The 11,842-nt window shown below is 34.1% G+C and overlaps 1 long non-coding RNA gene across 1 annotated transcript in view; it reads right to left on the bottom strand.

Annotated features, from left to right (window-relative positions):
• Positions 1 to 259: 259 nt before the first annotated feature.
• Positions 260 to 11,842, bottom strand: part of LOC132691966 (uncharacterized) — a 131,492-nt gene continuing 119,909 nt past the window's right edge. Inside the window, exons 3-4 of the long non-coding RNA XR_009616113.1 lie at positions 7,191 to 7,309; positions 260 to 319 (exon numbers count right to left, since the gene is read on the bottom strand). This is a non-coding gene — a long non-coding RNA (uncharacterized LOC132691966). The remainder of the gene's footprint in view (positions 320 to 7,190; positions 7,310 to 11,842) is intronic.

Here is an 11,842-nt window from a genome sequence, read left to right as displayed (position 1 = left end):
AAAAAAAGAACTTTCTTAAGAGTTGTTAAAATACACAACATTTTTGCTTTTACCATAAGCAATGCAGTATTTAAAATATCTAAAGTACAAATGTGGCAAAGAGGAGCTACACAATAAAGAATGGATAGTATAAAAAGAGTAAATAAGGTTATAATATAATACAAGTTTAATGTATAATTAGAATATTAAGTGGTTTCTGAGAAAAGCACAGATCAGATGTGGAATATGCATACCACTTTATATGTGGAAATGCATACTACCTTTTTTCACTTCTGAACCATTTTAAGGCAATGAATTTCTTTACTCCCGTGGAAAATTTCTATGGAGAAAAAATTTACGATTATTTTCAGATTTCCTTGAAATTATTTAAATATCACTTGACCTTACTTTTTTGTTTGTTTCCTAAGAAATCTAGGCCTGTCAGCTCTCCAATGTTTAGTGTTACTGATCTTCCTGTAACAACCAACTATTTCAATATAAAGACCAGAAATAAATTAAAGTCTATTATTCAATAGTTCTTTCAAAGCATTATATGAATTAGATTCTTTGTTTGTTTGTTTTCCTCTCAGAATGGATGAAAAAAAAGGCATTTACTATAACTGAAAAAAAAAAAAACACCTCAGTTTTCTACTTTCTTTTAAAAAAAATTTTTTTACATTTATTTATTTTTGAGAGACAAAGTGAGACAGAGCACAGGTGGGAGAGGGGTAGAGAGAGAAGGAGACACAGAATCCAAAGCAGGCTCCAGGCTCTGAACAAGCATTCAGCACAGAGCCTGACGTGGGGCTTGAACCCACAAACTGGGAGATCATGACCTGAGTCGAACCCAACCGACTGAGCCACCCAGGCTCCCCAGTTTTCTACTTTCTATATTGGGAAAAACACAGTTCTTCCCTGCCATGGGTCTTTATCCCTGTGTCCCCTTTACTACTTACACAAAACACACTTCTGGCCACCAAATGTGTGTGTGTGTGGAGATGGGGTTGGGGGTGGGGATGGTGGTTCCCACAAGAACAAGCAGTTTTTGGACACCAGTAGGGTGTCAACTCAATTCTGACACCATGTACCGGAAGATAGCATCAGATCTCACATGTTAAAAGCCCAGTCCCACAAGACTATGCCACCTTCCCTCTTACTTCAGATGCCAGTCACGATGACCAGACAGCTACAAATTAGAGTTTCCAATGACCGCCCCCTTGGGTTTGATAAATTTGCTACAGTGACTCACAGAACTTGGGGAATCAAGTACTTATATTCACAGTTTATTACAGGAGATGATAAAGAATACAGATAAACACCCAGATGAAGAGATACATAGGATGAGATCCAGGAGTTTCCTGAGTGCAGAAGCTTCTGTTCCCATGCAGTTGAGATGTTTGACCCTCCTGGTCTGTATGTGTTTACCAAACTGGAAATTCTTTGAATCCAATTCCCTACTATTGGGATTTTAGAGAGACTTCCTCACAAATGCATGATCAATTAACTCTATTTCCAATTCCTCTCTTCTCTGGAGGAAGAGGTGGCGGCGTGGTGAAAGTTCCAAGCTTCTTATCATGGCTGGGTCTTTCTGGTGATCAGCCCCCTTCCAGGAGCCATCCAGGAGCCCACTCAGAGTCACCTTAATAAACAAGAGGCTCCTAGTGCTCTTACGCAAGAAATTACAAGGGTTTTGGGAGGTCTGTGCCAGAAAGAAAATAACTTCCTGATTCGGACTGGGGAAATAAAAACGGGCTTATTATCTGAATGCTCATTAATTTTTCAGCAATGGGTTAGAAAAACCCTTGTCCTTATCTCTAGTCTGTGTATGTGCAGTAAAAGTAATTCTTGTATGTTAATCTTTCATAGGGCTTCTGTGAATGTGAAGTTAGCTAGAAAGTGATTTACTGTCTACTGACTTCAGATTCTGAATCTTTATTTTGTTAATGGAATTGATAAGAAAAATGGGTCTCTCCTGCCTTTTTCTTCCTTTCCTATTTCCTTCCTACTTCACCTTGGCAGAGATTTATCTGTAGGCACAAAAAGGAGTGTGTATATGTACTGCAGTGGTACTTATCTCCCTCCGAGGTCACTGTAGTGGATGCCTTTCCTTCTGTACCAAGTAAAGAATAGATTGATCAAAGATGCATGATCATGAGTGGATGTTGGGGAAGCTACTATTTTTCACAAGCTGCAAAACTATTGGGAGGGAAGTCATGACTACTCTAGCTATATACTACAAACTAAAGTAATTTTATTTTTAATGACATAGACACCTGACCTTAAAAAGTAAAATTATAAACATGTGCCGATTATTGAAATATCCCAAACTATCTTCAAATTAGCTGAATAAAAGAAAATAAACTTTAAAAGAAAATGTAATCTTTAAATATACTCATATATCATATTTTGCCTTAAAAATATTACTTTAATTTAGACCAAGGACTTTTCCTAAATGACCTAGTAGCATATGAGAAAAATAGAAAGCTTCCAGAAGTTTCCTCAGAATTTTTCTCTTCACTCTACCTTGCCATTATCACTTTCTCAGTGTAATTGTACCTCACCAACCTGCCAATTCTAGAATTTGTAGTCTCCCAAATTTTCAAAGCATTTTGTTTCCCTTTGTACTGTTAGAAAATAAGTTACAGTTTTCCACATCAGTAAAAGGATTAGGCCTCATTCACACAGTCACATTTAATAATTTATTCTCTCTCCTTTGGAATTAAAGAAAGAATGAAGACAGCTCTCAGGTGACAATAGCAGTGTGCACAGGATTGTGGTATTTCTTTGTTTTACTTCATCTGGTTCTCTGTATTTAAAATACCTTATAGTATTGAGGCACCTGGGTAGCTCAGTCAGTTGAGCGTCCTACTCTTGATTTCAGCACAGGTCATGAGCCCAGGGTCATAGAATTGAGCCCTACATCAGGCTCTGCACTGATATCACAGACCCTGCTTGGGATTCTCAATCTGGCTCTCTCTATGTCCCTCCTCCACTCATGCTCTCTCTGTATCTCTTAAAATAATAAATCTTTTTAAAAATTAGTAAAATAAACTTATAAAAAGGAAAAATAGAAATAATTTAATCTTATAATCTAGATACAAATTATATTATTATTTGTCTTTCTTCCTAGGCTTTATTCTAAGCATATGTATTTTTTATAGTCAAATACGTATCATATAGTTTATCTTTCATGCTGGATATTTTTACATAACATTTAAAAGCACCTATGTTCGAAGTTATTTAAAATTATTAACTATCGTAATCATGAATGTATGTGATCCAGCCTATGGCTGTAGCATAACATTCTCAAACATTCCAAGAATGAAGAATATTTAAGTGTTTCTGATTTAAACATATATTTCAAGGTTTTGTGGGGTTTTTTTTGTAATTTTTTTTTTTTTAATTTTTTTTTTTTCAACGTTTTTTTATTTATTTTTGGGACAGAGAGAGACAGAGCATGAACGGGGGAGGGGCAGAGAGAGAAGGAGACACAGAATCGGAAAGAGGCTCCAGGCTCCGAGCTGTCAGCCCAGAGCCTGACGCGGGGCTCGAACTCACGGACCGCGAGATCGTGACCTGGCTGAAGTCGGACGCTTAACCGACTGCGCCACCCAGGCGCCCCTGTAATTTTTTAGAGAAAGAGAGAGCACCGGTAGGGAAGAAGGGCAGAGGGGGAGAGAGAGAATCTTAAGCAGGCTTCTATAGCAAAGATTCTTAACTTTTATAATGAAATAGTTTGATTTTTAAAGGTTCTTGCTCCAAGTGTGTTAAAACTATAAAACCAATTAATTTTGGAATTACACACACCATGTTAAATACAGTGTAAATGAAAAAGAAGACATCTGATACTCAGATGGTAACTTACAACATGCTATGATTTACATTTGGATATAAAGGTGAAAATGCTGCTGGGTGCCTGAGTGGCTTAGTCAGTTAAGCCTCTGACTCTTGCTCAGGTCATGATCTCATGGTTTGTGAGTTTGAACCCTACATCAAGGTCCATGTTGACAGTGTGGGGCCTGCTTGGGATTCTGTCTCTCTCTCGCTCTGCCCCTTCCCTACTTGTGCTCTCAATCTCTCTCAAAAATAAATAAATATATTTTTTTATTTAATCCAAATCTCGTTTGATAAGAGTTAACTTTAATGAAGTTTATTAACTTGCCCAACGTTATCTTGCTATTTGATGCTATAAATGGGACATGAAACTTGTTTTCTGGGCTGCCTGCATAATTTTCTGTGTACTATATTCAATTCTAATTTGAATAAAAAGAATACAAACAGGTAAATTTCAGCTTAAAAAATAATCCTTTCTATTTTTTAAAAGTGTTTATTTATTTTGAGAGAGAGAGAAAGAGAATGTGCATGCACATGTGAGTGTGAGTAGGTGAGGAGCAGAGAGAGAGAATCCCAAGCAGGCTCCATACTGTCAGTGCAGATTCCGATGCTGGGCTCGAACTCATGGAACTGTGAGATCATGAACCTGAGCCAAAATCAAGAGTCGGATGCTTAAACCACTGAGCCACACTGGCGTCCCTCAAATAATATTTTATATAATTGTGAATTTTAGAAGCGAATGAATTTGGAGTGGATTTTGGAAAGACAGGAGACTGTAATAACATTCATAATAACTGAAAATACTTAAGAAATAAACTGCACTAAGGAATTTTTATAATCAGTGATATTTGATTTTTTAAATGTTTATTTACTTATTTTTAGAGAGAGAGAGAGAGATCATGAGCAGGGAAGAAGGACAGAGAGAGAGAGAGAGAGAGAGAGAGAGAGAGAGAGAATCCCAAGCAGGCTCCATACTGTCAGTGCAGATTCCGATGCTGGGCTCGAACTCATGGAACTGTGAGATCATGACCTGAGCTAAAATCAAGAGTCAAACACTTAACTGACTGACCCACCCAGACACCCCAGTGATATTGATTTTTTAAAGCTCAATGACTAAAGTACAAATCTTTACAAATGTAATTCAAATCAGTATCTACAGTCATTCACTGCCTCTGTATGTTTCTCTGTTTCTCCAAAATTCTACTTTCCTTGTTTTTATCTGATTTTATTTATATGAACCTAAATACCTATTTATCTTATTCCCAGTCTATGCCTATGTATCTTTCTTTTTTATCTCTCTATTTCTCTCAACTTCCTATTCTCTTTGTTTCTTACTCAATAGACAACTGCATTTTTATCTCTGATTACTTTTCTTATTATTTTTGTGTTTTCCTTATCCTCTCCTGTTTCTTGTCTCTGCATTATCTAATAAGTAATGATAACACTGATAGATAATAGCTGCCACATATCGAATTAGGCATAAAACAGGTAAGAATATACATGAAATAATCTCAATTGTGTATTACTATTTTTCCCACTTCAGAGTTCTGAAACTGAGGTTTTAGAGAAGAATGTGAACCAATTAATTTTACAGAGTAAGTAAGCAAGAAAGTGATGATGACATGACTGGCTGTCAGCTGAGAATATCCACCATCCCTCTTAAGCTATATGCTGGGTTAATCGGCAGAATTGCCATGTCATTTGCTTTTTTTTTTTCTGTCCCCTATGTATTTAAAGCAAGTATATGAAGTTTACTATCCTTTCTCTCTTAGAAATAGTGACAGGGGTGCCTGAGTGGCTCAGTCGGTTGAGCATCCGACTTTGGCTCAGGTCATGATCTCATGGCTTGTGAGTTCAAGCCCCATATCAGGCCCTTTGATGACGGCTTGGAGCCTGGAGCCTGTTTCAGATTCTGTGTCTCCCTCTCTCTCTGCCCCTCTCCAGCTCACAATCTGTCTCTGTCTCAAAAATAAACATTAAAAAAAAATTTAAAAAATAGTGACAAAATAATGTTTTTAAAATAGGTGTTGGTAATAGTCATTTGCAATGCAAAAGAATACATTCTGCTAAAAACAAAATTTTCATTGTATTCCTGAGCTAACAGGAAATTAAGAGACTATCTAAGGAGAGAGACAGAAAAGCTGACTTGCAGTGAAAAATGAAATCTTCAAAGAAATCATAGCCACTGAAAAGACAGGAGTAAGCAAATGCTAAAACAAGGCATCAAGAAGAAAATAATGCTGTTATCAGTTAAAAGACTAAGCATTTGGCCAGTGGATAAAGCAGAGGAGCAGCACCTGAAACCCTCAGATTCATCCAGGGGGGCTGTAAGGGGCCAATTGTGGTCCTGGTTAAGAATGACATTTGACTACTAAGAGAAGCAAATGTAAATTTCCATTAAAAGACAACATTTGAAAATTAGACCCCAAATTTCCATTTTATAAATCAATCTATTAAGAGTTCAAAATCAAAGAGCATCAAAGGGTCAAGAACAAAATACCATGTGTGCATCAAGCAATGTCTCCAGGCTAAACTGGAATTCTTGCACCTATAATTCAAAACATACTATTATTTTTAACAAGCTTACTCTGTTTTATGTATTAATAAAATAAAGTATTTGATACTGTGGTTATTAAAATAAAATTCACTTAAACATATTTTTGAAAGCAACCATTCTCAGATGTGAGACTTGCATGTTCTTTGATGTTAAAAAGTGTTGTTTTTAAACTAGATCTGGTTTTATATGCGGGTTTAATTATACTAACTCTTCCTAACTTAGCTTGAGTTATTTGAATGCAAAACCTTTAGGTATAATTTGTGTTTGACACTGATGTAAATTGCTTCTAGGCTGCCCTCCTAGCAAGTCTGTTTACACACCTTACTTCTATTAGAAGCTATTACGGCTAATTAAGAAACAGACTTAATTTTTCTTTCAAAATCTGCATCAGTAGATGCTCCAGGGGTTATTACTACTGATATTTCCTCTTATTGAAAAGAAAGAGAAAAAAATGAGTCTCATAAGCAACATCATTAGATATCAGCATATGATGTAATCATGACTAAATTGTACCAATTCGAAGAAAGTTACAAGAACCTCTTTGTTGAAGAGGAATCAAACACCTTATCATTTGTATTTCTTTTTTGTTAAGATTTTTAAAATAATAGATGTGGTTTATAAATTTGCTTTAGCTATGGAAATTTATCCTCAGCACCAACTGGTTTGAAAGAATTTGTAGCTTTTATCATGGATCATTACATTTTGAGCAACATTTTAAAACAGAAAAAAAATTTCAAGCAGTGATTTTAAATTGTTTTCACACAGAGGCAAACTAAATTTGCTCTGCATAGATGAATCACTTTATGATTCTGAATCTTACCTTCTTTGCTGTAGAATCAAGGATACACTAGTAAAATCAGAGTGAGGAAATAATACGTTGAACTTCTATTCTGCTCCTGGATTCCAAATTTGAGCATTGAAATGCTGGTAACATATCATCTGTAAAGATATAGCAATATTTTGGCATTAACAGGTAGAATATCCTGAAATTCATCTACTAGGGTAAAAAGGAATCATCAAAATTTTCCAGAGGATGATTTCATCCTGAATATTTATTATTGTTAATGTTGGTATTATTATTTAATAAAGGTTATATTGAAATTGTAGATCAATTTAGGGAATTTTGCCATAGTAATAATAATAATAATAATACTTAGTCTTCTGATTCATAAACATGTAATGGTTTTCCATTAGTTTGATATTTAAAAATCATTTTTGAAAAATATTAAAAATTTAAAGATTTCAATGAAAATATTTGGTAATTTTCAATGGACAAGATTTTCACTATTTGCTAAACTTTCCAAGCATTGTATTTTTGATGCTATTATAAGTGGAATGTTTTTCATTTTTGGATTTTTCATTGCCAGTTAATCTAAATACAAATAATTTTTGGATATTGAGCTTACTTTTTGGTAAACTTATGAATTTACTAGTCCTAATAGTGTTTTTTTGTGGCTTTCTTAGGATTTTCTATATGCAAGGCTATATGCATCACATTATAGGTGAATAGAGATAGTTTTACTTCTTCCCTTCTAATCTGGAGGTCTTTTAAAACTTTTTTCCTGCCCAATTTCCCTGTATAGAATTTTGAGTACAATGTTAAACAGAAGAGATGAGAGTAGAAGTCTTTGTCTTGCCCTCTACTTAGAGGGAAAACTTTCAGTCTTCAAACATTAAACATGTTAGCTGTGGGGAGCGTGGCTCAGTCTGTTGGGTGTCTGACTTCAGCTCAGGTCATGAGATCATAGTTCCTGGGTTCATGTGTGCCTATCAGGCTCTGTGCTGACAGCTCAGAGCCTGTATCCTGCTTCAGATTCTGTCTCCCTCTCTCTCTGCCCCTCCCCTTCTCACACACTCTCTCTCTTTGGTCTCAAAAATAAATAAACAAAAAAAATAAAAATATAAATAAATAAATAAATAAATAAATAAATAAACAAACTTTTTTTTAAAATGTGTTATGTGTGGGTAATCTATAGATGGCTTTACTTGGTAAAGGAAGTCACCTATTCTTAGTTTGTTAAGTGTTTATCAGTAAAAGGTGTTGTATTTTGTCAAAGGCTTTTTTTCTACATCTCTTGAGATAGTCATGAGGATCTTGTCCTTTATTGTATAGTATGGTGTATTACAGTGATTGATTTTCGAGTAGGTTAGCCTTGCATTTTTATAGTAAATCCCACTTGGTCAAGAAGTATAATCTACTTGATATATTGCTAGAGTTGATTGCTGGTATTTTGTTGAGGATTATTCTAGCTATATTCTTAAAAGATGTTGCTCTGTACTATCCTTTTCTTTTGATACCTTTGTCTTGTTTTGGCATCAGGGTAATTCTAGTCCAATAAAATTTGTGGAAAACTGTTTACTGATTTAATATTTTGGGGAGAGTCTGTAAAGGCCTGGTATTAAATATTCTTTGAATGTTTAGTAGAGTATACCATTGAAGCAGTGTAGGCCTGTTTTCTTCTTTGTGGAAATTTTCAAAATTATTAATTGATTTTTTTTTAATTTTATAGATCTATCCAGATTTTCTATTTCTTCTTGATTCAGTTATGATAGTTTGTATCCTTCTAGGAATTTTTCCACTTTATCTTGGTTTTATATATACAGGTATATTATATATATATGTATATTACATATGTAATGTATGTATATATTGTATATGTATTTGGCAGATAATTGTTCATAGTATTTCCTCTTATTTTTTTTTTTATTTTTGTCAAGTAGTAAAGAGTTTACTCTTTTATTCCTGATGTGAGTAATTTATGTCTTTTTCATTGTTCTGCCAAGCTAAAATTTTGTCAATGTTGATTTTTTCAAAGCTCTAACTATTGATGTTATTGGTTTCCACTATTATTTTTTCTATTTTCCATTTCATTTATTTCTGCCCTAATCAATTTTATTTTCTTTCTTCTGTTTGCTTTGAGTTTAGCTTACTCTCTATTTTATATTTTGTTCAGACAAAAGGTTAGGTTTTTTAATCTTTATTTTATTTTCATGTTGGTGTTTATAGCTATAAGTTTCACTTTAAGAAACACTTTGGCTATATTCCACAATTCTGGTATTTGTATTTTGGTATTTCATTTTCTTTCATGTAAAATTACTTCTGAATATTCCTTAGGACTTATTCACTGACCCATTAGTTATTTAGTTTTTGAAATAATTTCCATATATTTATGAATTTCCCAAATTTCGTTTTGTTATTGATTTCTAATTTAATTCCATTGTGGTCAGGGAACATGTTTTACATGATATCAATTCTTTTAAAATTACTGAGACTTGTTATGTGGTTTAACCTATATTATATCCTAAAGAATGCCCTATAGTCACTTGAGAAGACTGCATATTCTGCTGTTGCTGAACTGCTCTCTAGATGTTCCTTAGTTATTTTTGGTTTATAGTTCTGGTGAAGTCTTTTATGTTCTTTGTGTTCTTCTACTGATTTGTTCTACCTTTTATTGAAAGTAGGATATTTGGGGCACCTGCATGGCTCAGTCGGTTAAGTGTCTGACTTTGGCTCAGATCATGATCTCATGGTCCTTGAGTTTGAGCCCTGCCTTGGGCTCTTTGCTGACAGCTCAGAGCCTGGAGCCTGCTTTGGATTCTGTGTCTCCCTCTCTTTCTTCCCCTCCCCCGCTCACACTCTGTCTCTCTCTCTGTCTCAAAATTAACATTAAAAATTATTTAAAAAGAAAAGAAAGTGGGATATTTAAATCTCCAACAGTTGTTAAATTTTCCATATTTTCTTTCAATTCTCTCAGTTATTCCTGTATACATTTTAGAACCTTGTTAGTAGCTGCACACATGCTTAAAGTTGCTATATCTCCCTGATCTTTCGATCCTTTTATCATTTAAAATGCCATTCTTTGATGCTAATAACAATTTTGTTTCTTAAATTCTTTTTAGTCTCTTATTAATGAGGCATTCAAGCTCTCTTTTAGTTATTATTTGCATGGTATATATTTTTCTACTCTTTAATTCAGTCTACTTGTGAGTTTTAATTTAAAGTGTGTCCCCATGCACAAAACATAGTTGGATAACATTTTTTTTTTCATGCTATCAACATCTGACTCTTCGTTGGATGTTTAAACAATTTAAGTTTAATGAAATTACTGATAAAGTAATTTAGGATACTCTGCTATTTTTATGTCTTCTGTTCTCTTAAATCCTATAGGATATTTTGCTATTTTTTTTTAATTTTTTTTAACGTGTATTTATTTTTGAGACAGAGAGAGACAGAGCATGAACAGGGAAGGAGCAGAGAGAGAGGGAGACACAGAATCCGAAACAGGCTCCAGGCTCTGAGCTGTCAGCACAGAGCCCGACGCGGGGCTCGAACTCACGGACCGTGAGATCATGACCTGAGCCGAAGTCAGACGCTTAACCAACCTAGCCACCCAGGCGCCCCAGATATTTTGCTATTTTTATATGTCTTCTGTTCTTTTATATTCCTCTATTTCTACATTATAGCCTTCTTTCATGTTAAATAAACATTTTCTAGTCTTCCATTTCATCCCTTTGTTATTTATTCCAGTATACATTTTCAGATATTTTCTTAGTGGTTGCCTTGAGGTTTATAATTACATCTTTACATAAATCTATATAATTCACATTAATATTAACATAATTTCAATAATATATAAAATGTTTTCTCCAAAATAGATCCATCCTCTATCCTCCTTCTTCGTGTTATCTCTGTCATACAGTTACATATTTATACAGTTTAACTTTTATAATTATTACTTTATGCAGTTGTTTTTAAATCAGATCGTTGAAGAAAAATAAAAAGTCTAAACACATACATATTGCCTTTCCTGTTTACTTATGTAACTATCTTTATCAGTGATCTTTATTTTTCGGATAGATTTAAATTACTTTCATGTATTATTCCACTTCCTTTAGAATTGCTTATAATGCACATATCCTGGCAATAAATTCATTTATTTTTTAAAAGCTTTATCTTTATTTTTATTTTTGAAGGATATAGAATTATTTGATGATGGTCCTTTTCTTTCAGCAATTTGAATGTCATCCCACTGCTTTTGGACTTCCATGGCCCTTATGAGAAATCTGCTATTACTCTTATTGAGAATCCTTTGTGTGTGATGAGTTACTTCATGCTGCTTTTAAGAGTCTGTTTTTGTGAGAAAGAGGCAAACTAAGAAAGAGACCCTTAACTCTCTTCGTGAGAGAGAGGCAAACCAAGAAACTAATGGTTACAAGAAGGGAGGAGGTAAGGGGATGGGTTAAATAGGTGATGGGGATTAAGTAGTGTGCTTGTTGTGACGAGCACAAGGTGATCTATGGAAATGTTCAATCACTATATTGTACACCTGAAACTAGTATTACACTGTATGTTAACTAACTGGAGTTTAAATAAAAACTTTAAAAAGAGTCTCTATTTGTTTTTTTACTCTTGACAACCTAACTATATAATTTGTCATGATATTAATATCATGCTATTGTACATACTATTAG

The sequence above is a fragment of the Panthera onca genome, chromosome B1 (assembly GCF_046562875.1).
Source record: "Panthera onca isolate mPanOnc1 chromosome B1, mPanOnc1 haplotype 2, whole genome shotgun sequence".
Classification (NCBI taxonomy): Eukaryota; Metazoa; Chordata; class Mammalia; order Carnivora; family Felidae; genus Panthera; species Panthera onca.
Note: the sequence above shows the minus strand (reverse complement) of the source record. Positions and strands in the feature narration are given on the sequence as shown.